Genomic DNA, 18,004 nt, shown 5'->3' with positions numbered 1-18,004 from the left:
CCTAGAGACAGCCAGCTACAGGGATAGATCAGCAAAGAGGAAGATGGCAGCATGGTTTGCAAATCCTCAAGGCTGTATGGACCAGGCACAGAGCCAGGTTACCAAAAGGAGGCGGCCTAAAGACAGACTCTGACCCTGATCCAGGACTCTAGAGCCTACAGACCAGCTGAGCCCAAAGAGATGACAAAGACTGCCCGAAGAGGTGAGCACCTGTGACGATGCTGCCTGTCGGAGCCATCTGAGGTCACTCAATCAGGGTGAACTGCAAACAGAATGGGACAAACAAATGCCAAACGCTGCTGGATATTTCAATACTTAGATTTACCAAACCAGCACAGAACAGCTTCTGTAATACCTCACTGGTTACTCAGAAGTTCAAACACTGCAGTTCCCTTAAAGTATCCAGCCTCAGGCCTCCGTCCAGACACACATGTCAGATACGATGATGATTACTGAAAATCTCATCAAATAAAAGAAAAGTTTCTTCCAATCCCTAAGGATCAGCCACACACTCATCAATTATAACTTAGATCCTACCCAAAATATACGCTACAGTGAATTTTTATTAACTAAACTAAAGTTTATTAAAAAAGAAAAGAGAGTGTGTTGGTTAAAAGATCAATATATATACAGACTTGAATTCAATTCTTGAGGTTCAGATACGTAGAGATGAACTTGTAGTTGCTGACAGTCCTTTTAGAAATAGTTCATAGGTTATAGTCCAATGTCCATATTCAGGGTGACTCCAGTCAGTGACTGGGGATCTCAATCCTTATGGCTTAAGGTTTCCCCTTCTTAAAACGCAAAGCAGATCTGAGATGAAGAAGGATCATGTCCCAGGATTCTTATACATTTCCAGCAGCCTTTTGACCTGAGAAAACAATGGACTTAACTCTCCTTGGGCTTGGCTACACTCGAAACTTCAAAGCGCTGCCGCGGGAGCGCTGCCGCAGCAGCGCTTTGAAGTGTGAGTGTGGTCGCAGGGCCAGCGCTGGGAGAGAGGTCTCCCAGCGCTGCAGGTACTCCACCTCCTCATGGGGATTAGCTTGCAGCGCTGGGAGCACAGCTGTGGCACTGTTTACACTGGCGCTTTACAGCACTGTATCTTGCAGTGCTCAGGGGTGTGTTTTTTTCACACTCCTGAGCGAGAAAGTTGCAGCGCTGTAAAGAGCCAGTGTCACCAAGGCCCTTCTCCCAAACATCCTGGCAATTAGCACAGGGTAACTTATCCATTAAACAGTTCAGATACAGGTTAACACAACCTTCAAGGAGACATATAGACAATAATACTATTTCACTCAAGTATCTTCCTAAATGTTAATATTCCTTTTTTTGATCTTTGAATCAAAGCTATAGCAATAGAGAAGACTTGTTTGCTTACATCACAAGACCTGGGCAAACATCTACCCTTTTACCTCTAACAATGCAGATTTGCATTTCAAAGCTCTGTTCATTTACATATCTTCCTAACCAGTCTCTAAAGTTCAGCCATGGGTCAGGTCAGTCTGTGAGTTAATTAACTCTTTCTGGCCCTGTCATCTTTAAATGAGATATTATATTACACTCATAACGTCACAGCACCTTTGTCTTTTTTATTTTATTTTTAATTCTGATTCTTCCCTTCCCTGGGGAGGGAGAGAGAAAGAACCTTTAATTGTTTGTTTGGCAGATCTCTTGTATGCCACAAGCTGGGAAATAACTGTAAGTGCCAAAGAAGAAAAGGAACCCAAATTGTGGTCTGGTGGGGGGACGCTTCTGGGGGTTCCCACTCTTCATATTCCCTTTTATTTCCTTGTAGGGAAACATTAGATCCGGCCATGATCTGACCCCATATGATAGCAAAGTATGTGTTTATCTGTTCCTCCCCATATCATAGATGAGTTTAGATGTGCATGCTATGGGTGCTGGATGGTTGAGGTTGTGTTTTTGTTGTATCTGAATATGGAGACAGATAAGAAACCTGAACTTATGATTATATAATACATGCAAGTACAGGATAAGCATAAAGACTCTCACTAAGTTCTATTTTTAATAGGAGCGTGTTTTTTTTTCCAGCACTGATCATTTGCATACCCAAAAGATGGCAGCAGTACATCTGCCGTTGACTTAAAGTTACAATATATGCTCTTCTACTCTGGCACACACACTTAAGAAGAAGTGTCCCAATATTGGGGGAAAACATTTAAATACTAGCATATTATTTCTAATTAAGAATGCTATACATAAGAAATATGATTGCTGATTGAAAAAATAATGAGCTTTTTTGTGGATAAATAAAGCAAATGGATTAAAAGGTAAATGTTTGAATGTTTATTACCATTTGAACAGATGCACTGAAGTATAAACTATAGCAGAGTTAATGAATAAATGAATCACAATTAGCACTCAGTTAAAAAGACCCTTTTCCCATGGAAGACTTAGATACTATAATTAGGGCTTCTAATTTTAGATGGGAGATGATATTCACCAGCAAATGTCTGCAGTTTTTTTTGTTTTTTTTTAAATACACTTACCAGTAACTATTAAATTACAAATTTAAATTAATGTTTTTTTTTTCAGACTACAACTTTGAAATACTCCAGAAAATGGAGTGTTAAGGCTTCTATATTAACTGTAATTGAATTACATTGTACCAGTTGTCCATTATCTAAATCTAACAACATAGGTCACAATTCTTCTTCATATTGAAGTGCACTGAACTTGAAAACAATCCTATAAAATAGAATAAGGACTATAGGATTGGTTCTGTGACCAGGTTTGCCTCTGTGGCACCCCTTCTTGGCACATCAAGGTAAGACTCACCCAGCCATAGGTCTCTGCTGGTAGGTCACTATCTCTTGCAAGGTCCCAGGTCATGGTGCTTTAGCCTTCTGGCCATGGTACACTTCAGTCCTACCCCTCCCAGGATGTTGAGGTCTAAATCAGGAACAAGAAAAACACAACTCAAAATGAGGTCATCCAATGAACCTTCAAGATTACATCCTTCTATTTAAGGCTTGTGTCATAAACAGATAGTTAAGGGTTAATGTCTCTTTCACCTGTAAAGGGCTAACAAACAGTGAACCTGGAACACCTGACCAGGGGACCAATCAGGAGACAAGATACTTCCAAATCTGGGTGGAGGGAAGCTTTTGTGTGTGTTCTTTGTTCTTTGTCCATGTTCTTTCTCGGTTCTGAGAGGGACCAGACGTGAGCAGATTCCTCCAATCTTTCTGAAAAAATCTCTTCTGTTCTAATTTTAGTAAGTGTCAGGATAAAGGCAGTTTTAGTCTTTTTGATTGTTTTCTTTATTTGCAAATGTGTAGTTTGCTGGAAGTATTTTAATTTGTATTGTGCTGGGGAGGGAGGTTTTCTCTCTAGTGTCTATAAGCTGAAAGACCCTGTAATATTACATCTTGAATTTACAGAGATTTCTTACTTTTTTCTTTCTTTTATTAAAAGCTTTTCTTTTAAAAGACCTAACTGATTTTTTCCCCCTTGTTAAGGCTAAGGTATTGAGTCTGTACTCACCAGGGAATTGGTGGGAGAGGGGAAGGGAGGTGGAATTCCTTTGCGTTTTAAGATTCAAGGAGTTTGAATGACAGTGATCTTCCAGGGTAATCCAGGGAGGGGAAGCTTGGGAGATGCAACGGTGAAGAAAAGGGGATTGGGTCTTGGGGTCCCCAGGGAAGGTTTTGGGGAGACCAGAGTATGCCAGGCGCTCCAAGTCCTGGTTGGTGGCAGCCTATCAGATCTAAGCTGGTACTTAAGAGGAATTCATGTTGATACCCCATTTTTGGGCTCTAAGGTTCAGAGTGGGGAAAGAATACCATTACAGCTTGTCTTCAAACAGTCCGTACTTCAGCTGGTCCACCTGTGTCTGACCATCCTTTCTAGCAGGAGGCTCATCTTACCAGCAAGCTAGTTCGGTCTCCAACTTTTCTGCTGCCCTAAGCGGCAAAACAAAAAACATACCAACAAAAAAAAGACAAGCAGGGGCACTTTGGTGGCTCAGTCAAGCTGCTGCTTCAGCGGCGGGTCCTCCCTCTCTTCCTCTTTGGTGGCAATTCAGTGGCAGCTCAAAGAGGAAGAGAAGGAATGAGGGAGCCACCGCTGAATTTCCACCAAAGACCCGGATATCCCGCCCTGATACCGGACGGAGTGCCACCCCTTTGAATTGGCCGCCCCAACCACCTACTTGCTATGCTGGTGCCCGGAGCTAGCCCTGGTCTCTGGCCCTCAGCCAGGCTTCTTTCACATCAGGAGAAGTAAAGCTTTTTTCTCCTTTCTGGGAAGCCCTGAATTGGGCTAAGTCCCCTCTCTGTGTCTGACAGTTGCTGCAGATGTTGTGGGATGGGGCCATTTGGATCCATAGACTCTCAGCCCCCATGTGGGGCCTATCTTCCCATCACAGGCCCACTGCTAGAAACCCCAAAGACTCCATGGGACGAAGTAAAACAAAGGGCCCAAGGTCTGCAAACATCCGCATACTATATTTGCAGGTATATATTAGGTGACTGAATGTACAAAATAGTAGCCAGCCTGCATACTATCACCTGAATTCTATCCACAGTTGTAGTAATAGCATTTGATATGATGTGCAGACCTCAGACCTTCTTTTATTAAAATAATTTTGTCACAGTACGTGCCATGTGGATAAATTAAAGTTATTTCTAGGGTGGATCTCTTCAGGCAGAATATTCTCAGGACAATTAAATTCTTTTACTAAAAAGACTGGAATAAACTCATGCCAAACCATCTTTAGAGAACAATGCAAATGACATCTTTTCACAACAGCTTTCCCCCAGTAACAAAGGCTGAAGGGAACAACTGCCTGTCATTCTCAATTTCGTTTTGACAGATAACTGTGAGAAGGAGGAAGAGGGGGAGAGTGAGAAGAAAAGGGGGGAAAAGGGTTCTAAATTGCAACAGAAATGAAGGAGGAAGGATACCTTTTTGGTTTAACTTAATGTGTCTTGTAGCTAATCCTACAAACCCCAGCTCATGTAAGTAGTCCTACCAACACCATATAAAAATACAAGTATGCATTAATCAGGCAAGTAAGGGTTTACAAGATTGGTCTTTTAGGCCTGTTCCTGCGAACATATAGATGCTTTCTGTCAATGAGTTGAGTGATCAGTGAATCATAGGACCCCATTCTGTGGTATGCTCAGTTTTATGGGACACATTAGAAGTGCCTCAGATAAACAAACAGATAATGTAGTTCACAATATTGTGTTTATATGGCAAAAATATTCTTTACAAACACAGCAGAAAAATATATTGCTTATTTTAACTCATAACTCTTTGCTAATGTTGCAGACTTACATTGTGCGAAAGGGTTTTTCAATCAAAATGAAATTTTAGCTGATGCTTTAGTATTTCAAAATATTCATATATTCAAATATTCAGCTGTTCTTTTAAACTGTTCATTGATTACCAATAACTTCTCCTTTACAAATATAGTAATAGCTGGTTGTAAATATTTTAGCACAGAGCAGCATTAGATAATCCAATTCTCAATGGATGGTGAGTTATTTCTCATCATCCCCTGCATAAAGCAGATTTTTATAATGTTCCTGTTCACTCAGTTTTGAAAATTCAGCTAAAATACAATATCTCTGTTATGTCTAAAGACAAATATCAATAACTGCTGTATTTACTTCACTTGATTACTTTAGTTTTCTTTTTTTTTTTACTGGTATATAAATCCAGATAATTCAACCTTACATTTCTATTTTTTTTAATTAAACATAAAATGATTTATCTCTACAGTCCTAAGTAAAATGTCATGAACATTTTTTTTCACATGAACCTTAAGGTTGATAAAATGGAAAGTGTGTGCTGAAGATTGACTTGCTAATAGAAATTGGGCCTTGTCTTTTTTAACTAGTGTCTATTTATCCCTGCAGTCACTGTTATTTCATGTCCTTCAATTATTCCCACACTATATTTTCCACAAATTCCCACTAGTTTGCAGCTTTGCAACAAATTATTTTTTCATCCCATTTACATAATTTGTTCTATGGCAGGGTATCAGGAGGGAAATGAAGTTGTTTTCAATGAAAGAAGTTTTAAGGGTGAACAGATGAGGGTCTCAGATGGACTTTGAACTATTTTAATGAAGCAATTAAAATAAAACCTGATTTTTGGGTTGGGCGGGTGTTTAAAAGCTAAGTTGTTTACCAAAAAAAACCCTTTTCTATTTTAAAAATAGAGAAGCAAGAGTCTACAATTTAATGATTACAGCTCCAGTTTTGGGGCTAGGTTTTTCCGGTTTCTGAAGTCCAAGTGTGCAAGGGGAAGGGAAAGCAAGAAGGTATTCACACTACTTAGATTTATCTACACACAAAAAGTGCAGCCTCCATTTTGCGTTTGGATCTGCACTAAGATGGGTATGTGTAAAATTGTATTGTGTTGGGATCTTGATGCAAAATGCTAGCGGATCCCAAAGCAAAATCAAGGTCTAAGTGTGCCTAGGCTAATAGTCACTTGAAAATGGGTAGAATGGAGGCTGAGACTGTATCCTTAATCACCAGCACTAGAAAATGATACTGAACAACTACAAAGCAGAGCACCTGCTACAACCCTTAAGAGGGTTAGCAATGAGTGTACTTCTCTAGCTGTGATATAGAGCTCTGGATTACATTGCTTCCTGGAGCTCTTGCTGGGATGGTGTGACTGCACCACCCCACCACAGGGCTGTCAATATGGCTCCACTGAGTCATTTGATATTTACCTCCGTTAAACTGCTGATATATAGGAAATATATATTGCGGTGTACCAGTTGAAGCCGGTGAGATTGTTTTGGAGACCTAGTGTGTCAGCAATGTGCTAACCACACGTTGTTATGGCGATTGGGTAATATACATGTTATTGAATATAAGGGGAATTAACAAGTTAGCCTATGAAAAATGGGACACCCTAAAAGTAGTGGTATGTGGAAGTTCAAATAATGGAAAGGGGTTGAAATCTTCATGAATATATATGAACCCCAGTGTGTTTGTCAGTGTTTGTGGGATTGTTCATCTGCTTAGTGAATTTGTTAATAAAGGGACTTGTGATAAATTGAAGCTCTTTCTCATGTGCTCCTCCGGTCTCTGATTCTAATAACACTGGTATCATCCTAATGCTGCAGCCATTCAGGAGACTCAATCCTCATAGACCACTGTGGTCTAAGAAATGAATCAATACCCCAATCAAACTACAACTGATAGAAGAATGTCTGTACACAGAGTTGCAATGGTTTAATTAAGTTGGTATAAAAATCACATCTTTAATTATTCTGGTACATTCTGTAGACCAGGCACAAAAGTGAAAAGGAAAAAATAGCATTATCCACATTTTACAGACGAGAAACTCAGTCACAGAGGTAGTATAGGCTTGTTTAAACAGGGAAATCTACCGGCAAAACTATATTGGTATAACTCCCTGTGTGGATGTTCTTACTCTAAAAAAAGAGTGTCCCTTTCAAGTTTAGCTTATACCACTTCCAGAGTAAGCAGGGCTGGCTCCAGGCACCAGTGCAGCAAGCAGGTGCTTGGGGCGGCCAACGGAAAGGGGTGGCATGTCCAGTTCTTCGGCAGGAATTCGGCGGCGGGTCCCTCAGTCCCTCTTGGAAGGAAGGACCTGCTATTGAATTGTGCCGAAGAATGAAGTGGTGTGGTAGAGCTGCTGCTGAAGTGCTGCCAATTGTGGTTTGTTTTTTTTTCCTTGCCGCTTGGGGCAGCAAAAATGCTGGAGCCAGCCCTGAAAGTAAGTACACTAGAAAACAACACTCTTTTTATCTATGTGACATATTTATGCTGGTAAATTTCCGCATGTACACAAGCCCTAAGTGATTTGCCCAAGGTCACAAAGGAAGTCTGTGGCAGAGCTGGGAATTGAACCTAGATCTTTTGAGTCCCACTCTAGTGCCTCCAGTGTTGATTATCTAAGCTATAAATATCTATCTAATTCACAAGCCAATGGTGTGGATTAGTTTGTTAAACAATCTGAAATTATTTACCCTACATAAAAAATATACAGTGATGCTACACATTATTAGTTTCATCTCATTTTATAAATCAGACCCTCTAATGCATTATTTTTATTGCTAATTTCAGAATTTTTCAAATTGTCAAACTTTCTGTTAGTTAGATGCCTAGATCTGTATTCTGTACACTACATGCAGTCTCACCACTGTTTCACAGAAAGAGATTATCACCTCACTGGTCCATGACCTGATACTTCTATATACTTAGCTCTGCATTTGAAAGTTTGCTGCCATATCATTACAAACTCATATCAGATTCAGTAATTTTCTCTCCATTACTTCCCCAGGTTATTTTTTTGAATTGCTGCTTTTGCAATATATCACTCTCCTAGTAAACATTTGTATTTGGGATTATTTCCCCCTCAGATATTAACCTGGACATTTTTTCATCTTGAACCTCATGTTATTTTCTGACCACATTTTAATCTCTTCCTCTCTTTCTTTTCTTTACTGATGTTTATAATCCCTTGTAATTTCATATCATATGAGAGTTCATTTAATGTGCTATGTATTCCCTTTTCCATTTAGATCTTTAATAAAATCAGGCTTAACATTGATCCCTGCAGCACCTCACGTATACTCCGTATTACCCATCTGGTAGTTTTCGGTCGATGTGGGATTGGTTGCATCCAGGTGAATCTGACTTAGTATTGAAGTCAGATTTGCTGAGGCACCATATCAAATGCATTTCTGATCTTCTGTTATAGCACACTGAACAAATTCCTTCTTATCCTCTAAGCCCTACATATCCTTCTTCACTCAGGTGAGGGTCATGGAGCAGACATTGACAGAACTGCTTATGAAAACTGCTTAGCTCCCCCTGAGATTCATCTCAGTTTCCCAAGCCCTCTGATCTTCTTTACTATTTTTTGTTTCCAGCAGGACAGTAGGGTAATTTTATATTTCAATCAAAAATAAAAGTGAGCATGTTTATCTGGCATCACTTGCTCTTTATACGTTTGTGCCTTTGTGTCTCATTGACCCTGATTTTAATTCTCTTCCCATATCCCACATCCCCACTCTCATACTCTACTCTGTGAATTTGCTGATATTTGTAGGGGGGTGGCATTTCCCCCCCGCCAACATTATTTTTGCTCCAATTATCTTTACTATTATTTCTATTGTGGTAGTACCAGAAACCCTAGTCATGATTGGGGCACATTTGTGCTAGGCACCCTACAAACACAGTTGAAAACATGTTCCTGGCCTTAAAGATCTGACAATCAAAGAAGGCAAGCAACATGCAAATAATGGGGTCAAAGGGTACAATTAAAATGTGTCGTTATCTTTTAAAAATCAATACTGAATAAAGTATTGTCCTTCTCTTCATTTCTTTTACCCTACACTCAGAAATGTCCATGCCATGCTTTTCTCATTCTGGGTCATCAATAGCCCCATCACGTCCTTCGCTATGACATCACTCAATATTTGCCTCTTCTCCCTCTCTGGAGCTTACTGACCTTGATTGCTTAAGACTATGCTGTGCTTGGTGTCTTCTCAGTTTGTTTATCCTCTGATTATCAAAAGCTGAGTATCCCTGGCTAATATCTAAGTTCAGTGATTCCGCAGATATTTCCGTGCTGCCCTTTCTTATTGCCATTGCCACATTCTTCTGTCTTCCTTTTTCACTCTCTACATAGATTTCATGGATAGTTTTAACTGCCTGTGTTTCTCCTGCCTTCCTTTGTGATTTGCTCAGGTCAGCTTATATGGTTTACCTATCATATTCAGCTGCAGTTTGAGGCCCTGCCACTTCTCCTCCAAAATACTGGCCCAGCTTTGCCCTTCATTTATATGTAGCCCTACTAGTTTTCATACCAATATAGGAATTCTGTACTCTCAATCTTCCATATCATACTTCTTCTGGAAGCCATTCTAGATTAAATAATGAAAGAATATACTTTAAATATGCAGCACGATGCATCGTCAGTACAAATCAGGCATGCAAATAAATAATAAAAAAAATCAAGGACCTATAGTAACTAGACTCACATGCCCAGTGCTATACAATATATTATTGCATTTTAAAAAATCATTAAGAAGCTCAAAAAAAATTTGATATTTAAATGTCACCTTTGAGGTGCTACTGTGGTGAACCCGTACACTTACACCAAACACCTTCAAATTTGGGTGCCTAAATGATGATACCTGAAGCCATCTTTGGGCACCTAAAATGGCAGCCTGATTTTCAAAACAATTAAGCAACTACAGCTTCCTTTGCTCAGCCTTTCTAGAAAAAAATCAAGTTGCTATTTTAAGTTCCAAAATGTAGATTTAGGTCTTAAATTTAAGGCCAACTTATTTTACCCTTATGGCTCAATCTTTCATTACTGAACCTTTCAATGAGAGCAGAGCCACACTTAATTTGGTGTATAAAATATTAATATCTCTTCTGAATTCCCATTTAGATGCACATTAGTCTTCATGCTCTTAATCAACACACGAGGAAAATGTCTTTGTTTGCAAATGCTACTGGATTCCTTGTTCTGCAGGCAGTTGCCTGTCCCAGGCATGCTATTCAGTCAGACCTTTTTTAAAAAAAATGTTGTTTTAATGCTTCTGATGCCCTCTTGTTGGGATTTGTCAAGGTCTTTGTTCTGTATTATCTTGTCCTCTCTTTGAACTCCCTCAGCAGCTCATCCATTTGTGTGTTTGTTGCTCACTAAATTCAATGGGACCTGGATCCATGATGCTTTATCAAATGCTTCCATTTTTAGCAAGCAATTTCTCATGTTCCTCCTTTAGCCTCCAAATAATCATTGCTACTTCAGTATATTTAAATGGAGATTAAAGTTGTTCCCCAATTTTTTTTCCTTAAATGTCTCTAGAGTGGGATGAATCAAATGTTTCAAAGAGTGGTAGACATGTAGCTTTTTTTATCTTGCACTGTTCCATCCCTTCACTTGTAATCATCCACAACTTGCTCAGCTGTTCATCTAGAGTCCCCCACACAGTGTTTGAAACAGAAGTTCTGGTTGCCACGGTTACTCCAGTTGGACAGAGGTGTTAGCCTATTGAAATAATGCTGCACCAAACCGCAATAAACACAGTGGGGAATCAGGCCCAAAGTCTGTACAGCACCACAAACGTACCACACCATAGCTCTAAAATCACTCAGTTCACAAGCAAGCACCAAACACCCAGCTAATTCAGCCCAAATATAGGCAGAATACCACCTCTGTATAGTCACTTTCATCACTAGCCAATTAGTGCACAAGGATTTGCAGACTCTCTGTACAGTTACTGAGATATAACAAGACGTTGAATATGTATATCTTCCGACACTGACTGGTTTCTATAGTCCGTATGTAGTTCCATCTCTTTTGCACTGTTGCGGCAGTGCAAAGACGATGGGGAGGTGACGAAAGGGCTTGTCTGCAAGAGAAAGTTGCATTAATTTAAGTAAAACAGTGATTTTTTTTTAAAACCAGTTTAGTTAAAGTAGGGCAAAGGGCTGTGTGAACAATCTTATTTCATTTTAAACCAGATGTATTTGGTTTAGCTTAAGTTAATTAGGAACTGTTTTCTAATAGACCAAATAGGCCACTCAAACTGAAATAAGAATATCCACACAGCCATTTGTACTAGTTTAAGTAAATCAGTTTAATTTTTTTTTTAAATGTATACTAGTCCTAAACTGGAAATCCCGTACTCTTCCCCCCATACCTGTTGAACTGCCTGCTCCCTGCCACCTTGCCACGTCATAGCAACAAGGGGCAGACTTCTGTGTGTAGACAAGCCCTTTATCTGTTATGTTTATTTAGGTTTGGTCTACACAACAATTTTATGGTGGTATAACTATGTCGCTCAGAGTAATTATACTAACCATTGTAGCTAGCCCTATGTCAACAGGAGGGCTTCTCCTGTCGACATAGTTACTGTCTCTTGGGGAAGTGGAGTACTTACACAAATGAGAGGGAGAAGTTCTCTCATCAGCATAGGTAGAATCTTCACTAAGTGCTACTGGTTTAGGGTGAAATAAGAATGAGGTAGCAAAAATTTAATGGGAGGACAATAAGCAAATGGAAAAACTAGGTTGGATATCAGGAAACATTTCTCAATAGTAAGGTTTATAAGCCCATGGAACAGCCTTTGAAAGGAGGTCTCCCTTCAACTTATTTATATAAAATGAGACTAGGCAAAGCAATCAAGAGTATACTACAGGAAATAACCCTTTGTGCTCAAGGGCATGGGCAAGATGTCCTAAGAGGTCTTTTGTATCTCTAACTTCTATGGAAAAAGACAGCCAGCTACACAGCTTTGCATTTAAAAAAGAAATTAAATTATCTAGGTGAAAGCATGTATTTGAGTTCACATTCAAATGATAGCATTCCTACAAATACATGTTTTACTTCACTTTAAGTAAAAAAAAAAAAAAAAAGCTTGAATTTGTATCTCTTGAAAGGAATGTATTATCTTAACTGCAAAACAAGTACAAAATAGGAATCACCAATTCAAACTTTCCCATCCCACCCAACACTGAAGTGACCGTACCTTTAAAAGGATTGTTCTGCCTCCATATAAGTAAATCCTTCCAAAATACAAATATTATTCTTTTTATCTATTTAGACATATAGTCACTAAAAACATGATGAAGGCTAACCACTTAATTTATGCTAAGTGGTCAGGCAGTAATGACTTTTAGTCACTGCCATCCTGGGATTGATTCAAATCAATGCTTCTAAGTATGTTTACAGTGGAAAAGGAAGTGTTCTTAACTCAAGTTAGCTAACCCAGGTTAAACAGCAATGAAAACATGGCAACTCTTTCTAACTTGTGTTAGCAGCTTGAGTTCAAACCTACAGAGGAGCCAGTGGTTGAAACTTGAGTTACTGACCCAAGTTAAAAGCCCAGTTGATGTGTCTTCACTAATGTATTAACTTGATTTAGATAGTGTGGGTAGTTAACCTAAATGAAGCACATTCTTCAGCCTACTTAACACAGGACGTGAAACAAATACTAGTTGTCCTCTCATAAGAATTAGTTAAAAGTTTAATCCTGGAAATATTTAGTCACATGTGTAGTCCTTACTCTCATGAGTAGTCTCACTGACTTCAGATTTGCAGGGTCAGACGTCATAGCATGTGCCCAGGAGAGCAGATACAAAACATCAACCATGAAAATGTTTTCAGAAAAACATCAGTTTTCAAATTCAGAATTTTTTTCACTATATGGCAACACTTTTACATTTTCTAGTAGATTTTGTGTGCCTGTGTATACCTTCCTAAAGGTCACATGATGTAGTTGAATACCAAGATGTCTTTTTCAGTTTCTGCTACTGACTGATTGTTTTGCACATACATTCCTGCAGCACTTTACAAAAGTGGATTTATTCCTCACAACCCCCTTATGAGTAAGGCAAATGCCATTGACCTTGTTTCACTGATAGAAAAAAACTCAGGCTGCGAGAGAGTGTAATTGATTTGGCTGGGGGCATAGTGAATTAGACAGAAGATTGGGAGTTGAGATTTGTTGTGTAACTGAAAGTAAAGTTTGGGTTAATATATCAATAACAGTTACAATACGGAATGTTCTGGGACACATTAATCCTGGTCAGGTTATGCTATACAATGCAATCAATTAGATATCAGTTACTATAGTCCTTTCACTATGTATACGGGCTATTTTCTCTCTGTGTAAGACAGAGAAACCAAAATTTTCAACCTTAGGTGCTCAATGTTAGGCACATAAATCAATGTTTAGGCTTCTAAATGAAGACCTGATTTCCATAGGTACTGAGCACCTGCAATTCCCATTGAAGTTTAAAATAAGGGTGTGTTTTCCTTCTTACTGAGATTTTTTTTCCCAGGGACTAATAATCTAGAGTTTTGCTTGAGGCAGACAGGAAATAGGATTGTTATTGGAAATAGTAGTTTAAGTGGGATTTCTGTAGATGGAAGATGTTAAAACAAAAGGAATTTTATTTGAGGAAGTTTAGCAAAGTATTTTTCCTCAGGCAGGTAACTTGTTACAGAGCTAGCTTTTAATTATTGTGAGTAAAATTAGTGACTAGGGAAGTTTAAATCCCACTTAAGCAATTTGATAAAGGCTTGAAGCCTTGAGTTATGGCTCTGACAGAGGAAAAAGCTCTCTGTTGTTTTGTAGTGATATTTTTTGCTGTTAACATTTTGATATAGTTCACATGTATTGCTCTATAGATAGGAATTTTTGCTCATAAATAGGATTAGGCCAATGATGTGAGTCAAACATATGACCGAATGGTATTCCTAAGACTCAGACTATGGCTACACTTCAGAGCTTACAGTGGCACACCAGCACCACAGTAGTGCTGCTAGTGCAGATACTCTAAGCCAATGGGAGAGAGTTTTCCTGTTGACTTAATTACTCCAGCCCCCGCGAGAGGCATAGCATAGTCCACACCAGCACTGAGGTTATGTAACTTGCATTGCTCAGGGGGTGGCTCTCTTGAAAGAGCAAATTATAGAGTATTGCTGTTAGTAATGGTGCTTTGAAGTATTTTAGATGTGTAAGTTATATTGTTATACCATGTTATATCAGCTAAACCATGAATTGATAGGAAGTTATGCTGTATTTTAAAGGAAATTCTTCCTTTAAGATGCAAGTACCACAAACAAAACTCTTCAGTTTGAGTAGGCCAGTAGGCTGTTTTTCTGGAGAAAGGAAAAGAGAAGAACTCATTTATAATGCTAAAATTCTCATATTATGATAAAATAATTTCTTCTTACTGGACCTGACCCAATGTCCAGTGAAATCAGTGGAAGAACTACCATTCAATGGACGTTGTATCAGCTCCATATAGAGCTTTTCATCGGTAGAACAGAGTGCTTTACAATGGGAGTTAAGAGTCATCTCTATTTTACAGGGGAAATTGAGGCACAAAGACATGAGTGACTTGCTCAAGGTCTCAGAGCTGAGAATAGAAGCCAGGGCTCCTGATTTCTAGTCCAGTGACCCACAAAATTCATAATTTAGGAAGCATCTGACCACCTCCCATACAGTCATGATGCAATGTTCCTTCTTGTACTTGCTTCTCTTTGTGCGAACCTAAGAGAAGTTATTTTCAAATGCTAACTTGATGCTGTTTCATGGTTTATCTCTGTAATATTAGTTGGAGTGCTAAAATATTAGCTTTCAGGGAAGCCTATCACTCTCAAACACAATAAGAGGGATGGAAAAAACCACCCCAAATAACAAAATCAAAAGCAGCTGGAATAGTAAAAAAGTATCAGTAAAATAAAAGAAGGGAACATCCAGCCGTAATATTTACATAACGTTCTTTAGTTTTAAATAAAACATAAACCACTAAAATAAAGGTTTAATGTCCTTCTTTATGAAGTGACAAACTTCCCATTTATATTTTATGCTTTGCTAAACACAGTTGAGTCTCTGAAATATTCAAAAGTTATGTCAACCCAACTATGTTACTGAGGGGTATGAAAAATCCACATCCCCTGAGCAACACAGTAAGCAGACCTAACCGCCAGTGTAGACAGTGCTAGGTCAACAGTGATCTATTTACCGCCTCTCTAGGGGGTGGATTAACTATGGTGATGGGAGAACTCCTACCATCACAGTAATGAGTGGCTACACCGAAGTGCTAAGCAGGGCATCTGCAGGTGTCCCACTAACATTTTAAGTGTAGACATAGTCTAACTCCTGAAGACTCCAAAATAAATGACACAGATAATTGAAGCAAATAATGTTTATTTTACATTCTTCAAAAGAAATCATCCTTAAATAACAGTCATGAAATAGATGAGAAAACTTTAAGGGAAACACAAGTTCTCACTCCCACAGGACAGGTCTGTTTTAAAAACAGGCTATACTGTAGCATGTACTATTAAACTATTCTGTAGATTTATTATATCTATTGCAAAACTCCGTGATGCTCTCATGCCAAAAGAACTGTTACTCTTCTTTCTGAAAAGGCTTGCTGAACTGCTGTAGGCCGTAAACAAACTTTCATTCATATTCCCTTGTGCGTAACTTCATAGAAAGAAGGTAACCAGAACCCAGAATAATAGCATATGGTAAAAATAAATATTCTAGCACAAGAAGAAGGGTTTCAAAGGCAAATAGCAAGCCAGTAATTCATCAGCAGCAGTCCTCCAAGTGATCTCAATGAAATGTATTCATAGGGATGAATAGATCTTTCAAAACAAGTCCTTGTTTATGTAGGAAGCAAGGAAACCCGGAAGAATCTGTCAGACATTTTCTTGCCTGTTGAAGTGCTAATTTGTTTACCTATTTAGCCATCTTTCTTCCACTGTGTTTGGAAGTGTACAAATATAGATGGATGAAATTGTTAGGTTTGGTTGAATTTCCTGATCTCAAGAGTTGTTGTCTTAAAGATTCTATTTTCAGATGGCACTTGTATTTAACTATTAACTATCTGTTTCCAGGAAGTTTATCAGACAAAGAGAAGTTGCACTGAAATGTGTGTATGTTAACTTTCCTGAAATAAAAGACAAATAAAGGCAAATGGAATATCTTTGACTGCTTTGTCACAGCGTCATCAACTTGAAAGGCTACTCTGGTTTCTAAAATTATTATGAGTTAAAATTAATTTGATGATAAAATATGTACTTGTAAATCCTCAGAAAATTCCATGTGTGCAGCATGAGAAAGTGCTATTATTTTCAGCAGATTGTTATACATGAAAAATGAAGCGCAAAGAAGTCACATCCCTTCTTTAAATACAAAAATCAACTCAACTTTAACTGTGGAGCTGCAACCAGAGCTTCCGTGATAACTGGATTCTAAAATAACCAGTTATCTACATTCCAGGCACTTTTGTTAACATGTAAAACTGGAACATGTTAATTACATCTCAGATGAAGGGCATCCTCCTCAGTCTGGATTTTCTATTGGGCAATGAACAGCGTTAAGCCCTGATTCTGCAAAGGGCATTCTGTGGATCTGTATGCTCATATGGTTATCTTTGTAGGATGAGCAGCTCAGTTTTCATTCAATGTTTCTATAGAGCACTACCAGTGGAGGCTGCTGAGAAGTGATGTATTAAATGCCCTGTGTGATTACAGCATCAAATTGACCAAATATTGAATCCAGTTTAATTTGGTCATTTAATTTTTTAAGCATTTGCTAAAAAGGCTGTTTTGTCATGCAGTTTTGTCACACTGGTGATGTGCAGAAAGAAGTTGAAAACAGGCTTTCACGTCATTGAATCAGCTGTTTTTTTTCTACATATGAAATATTTGAATCATTTAAATTGCGCTGGTCTAGTAATGCCTCTTGAATTTAACGTTCAGATTTTTAAAAGGACAGTATGTCTTCTGATTTGCAAAATTTCTGTAAAAAGTCTGGTATCCTTATGCTTGTGCGTAAGTGTTTGTCTATCTCTCTCTGTCTAGGGATTATTCAGTGCTAAAATATCTCTAAATTGCAATTCAATTTCCATAGCTTTGTTCTGAGTATCTCCTGAGAAGAGATTACCAGTCAGGCAAATTAAATGGAATTATGTTTAATGGTTTTGTAATAAAGAAAAGTTTTCATTACATGAGCTGAGATAATCAAGCCCATTTAGCTTAACATTCAGATCATCTCATCACAGAACATAATGTAATTTTTCATCTTTAAAGCATACTTTGGGATCCTTCTTTATATGTGAAAGAATCTATTCCTTTTTTTGCTTATAAGTGCCACCTGGGTTCCACTGTATGTTAATTGCTGTAGTTATTCTAATCAAATCCAAACAATGTTAGTCTTAAAAAGCAAAAGAAACAAACATAGTATAGCCACTAAAATATTTAGTCTTCCATGGGATCGCTTAATCTTATTGTCTTCTCCTTCACCCCTCCACCCTTGAGCCTATTCCTCTATCTCCTTATGTTGTCCTGGTTTTGATATAAATCTCAGTCCTCCAAAAGGTGCACCTGAAGCCAATAGAATCTTGAATTAAATGGGAAGCTCAATGTGTTTCTGATCATATGGAGGATGGTGTTACCTAGATCCTGTACACTACCACTAAAAGGGTCATTTGACCAGAAA

The sequence above is a fragment of the Chelonoidis abingdonii genome, chromosome 6 (genome assembly GCF_003597395.2).
Source record: "Chelonoidis abingdonii isolate Lonesome George chromosome 6, CheloAbing_2.0, whole genome shotgun sequence".
In the NCBI taxonomy this organism is placed as follows: domain Eukaryota; kingdom Metazoa; phylum Chordata; order Testudines; family Testudinidae; genus Chelonoidis; species Chelonoidis abingdonii.
The sequence above is the reverse complement of the archived record's forward strand: the minus strand, read 5'-3'. Positions refer to the sequence as shown.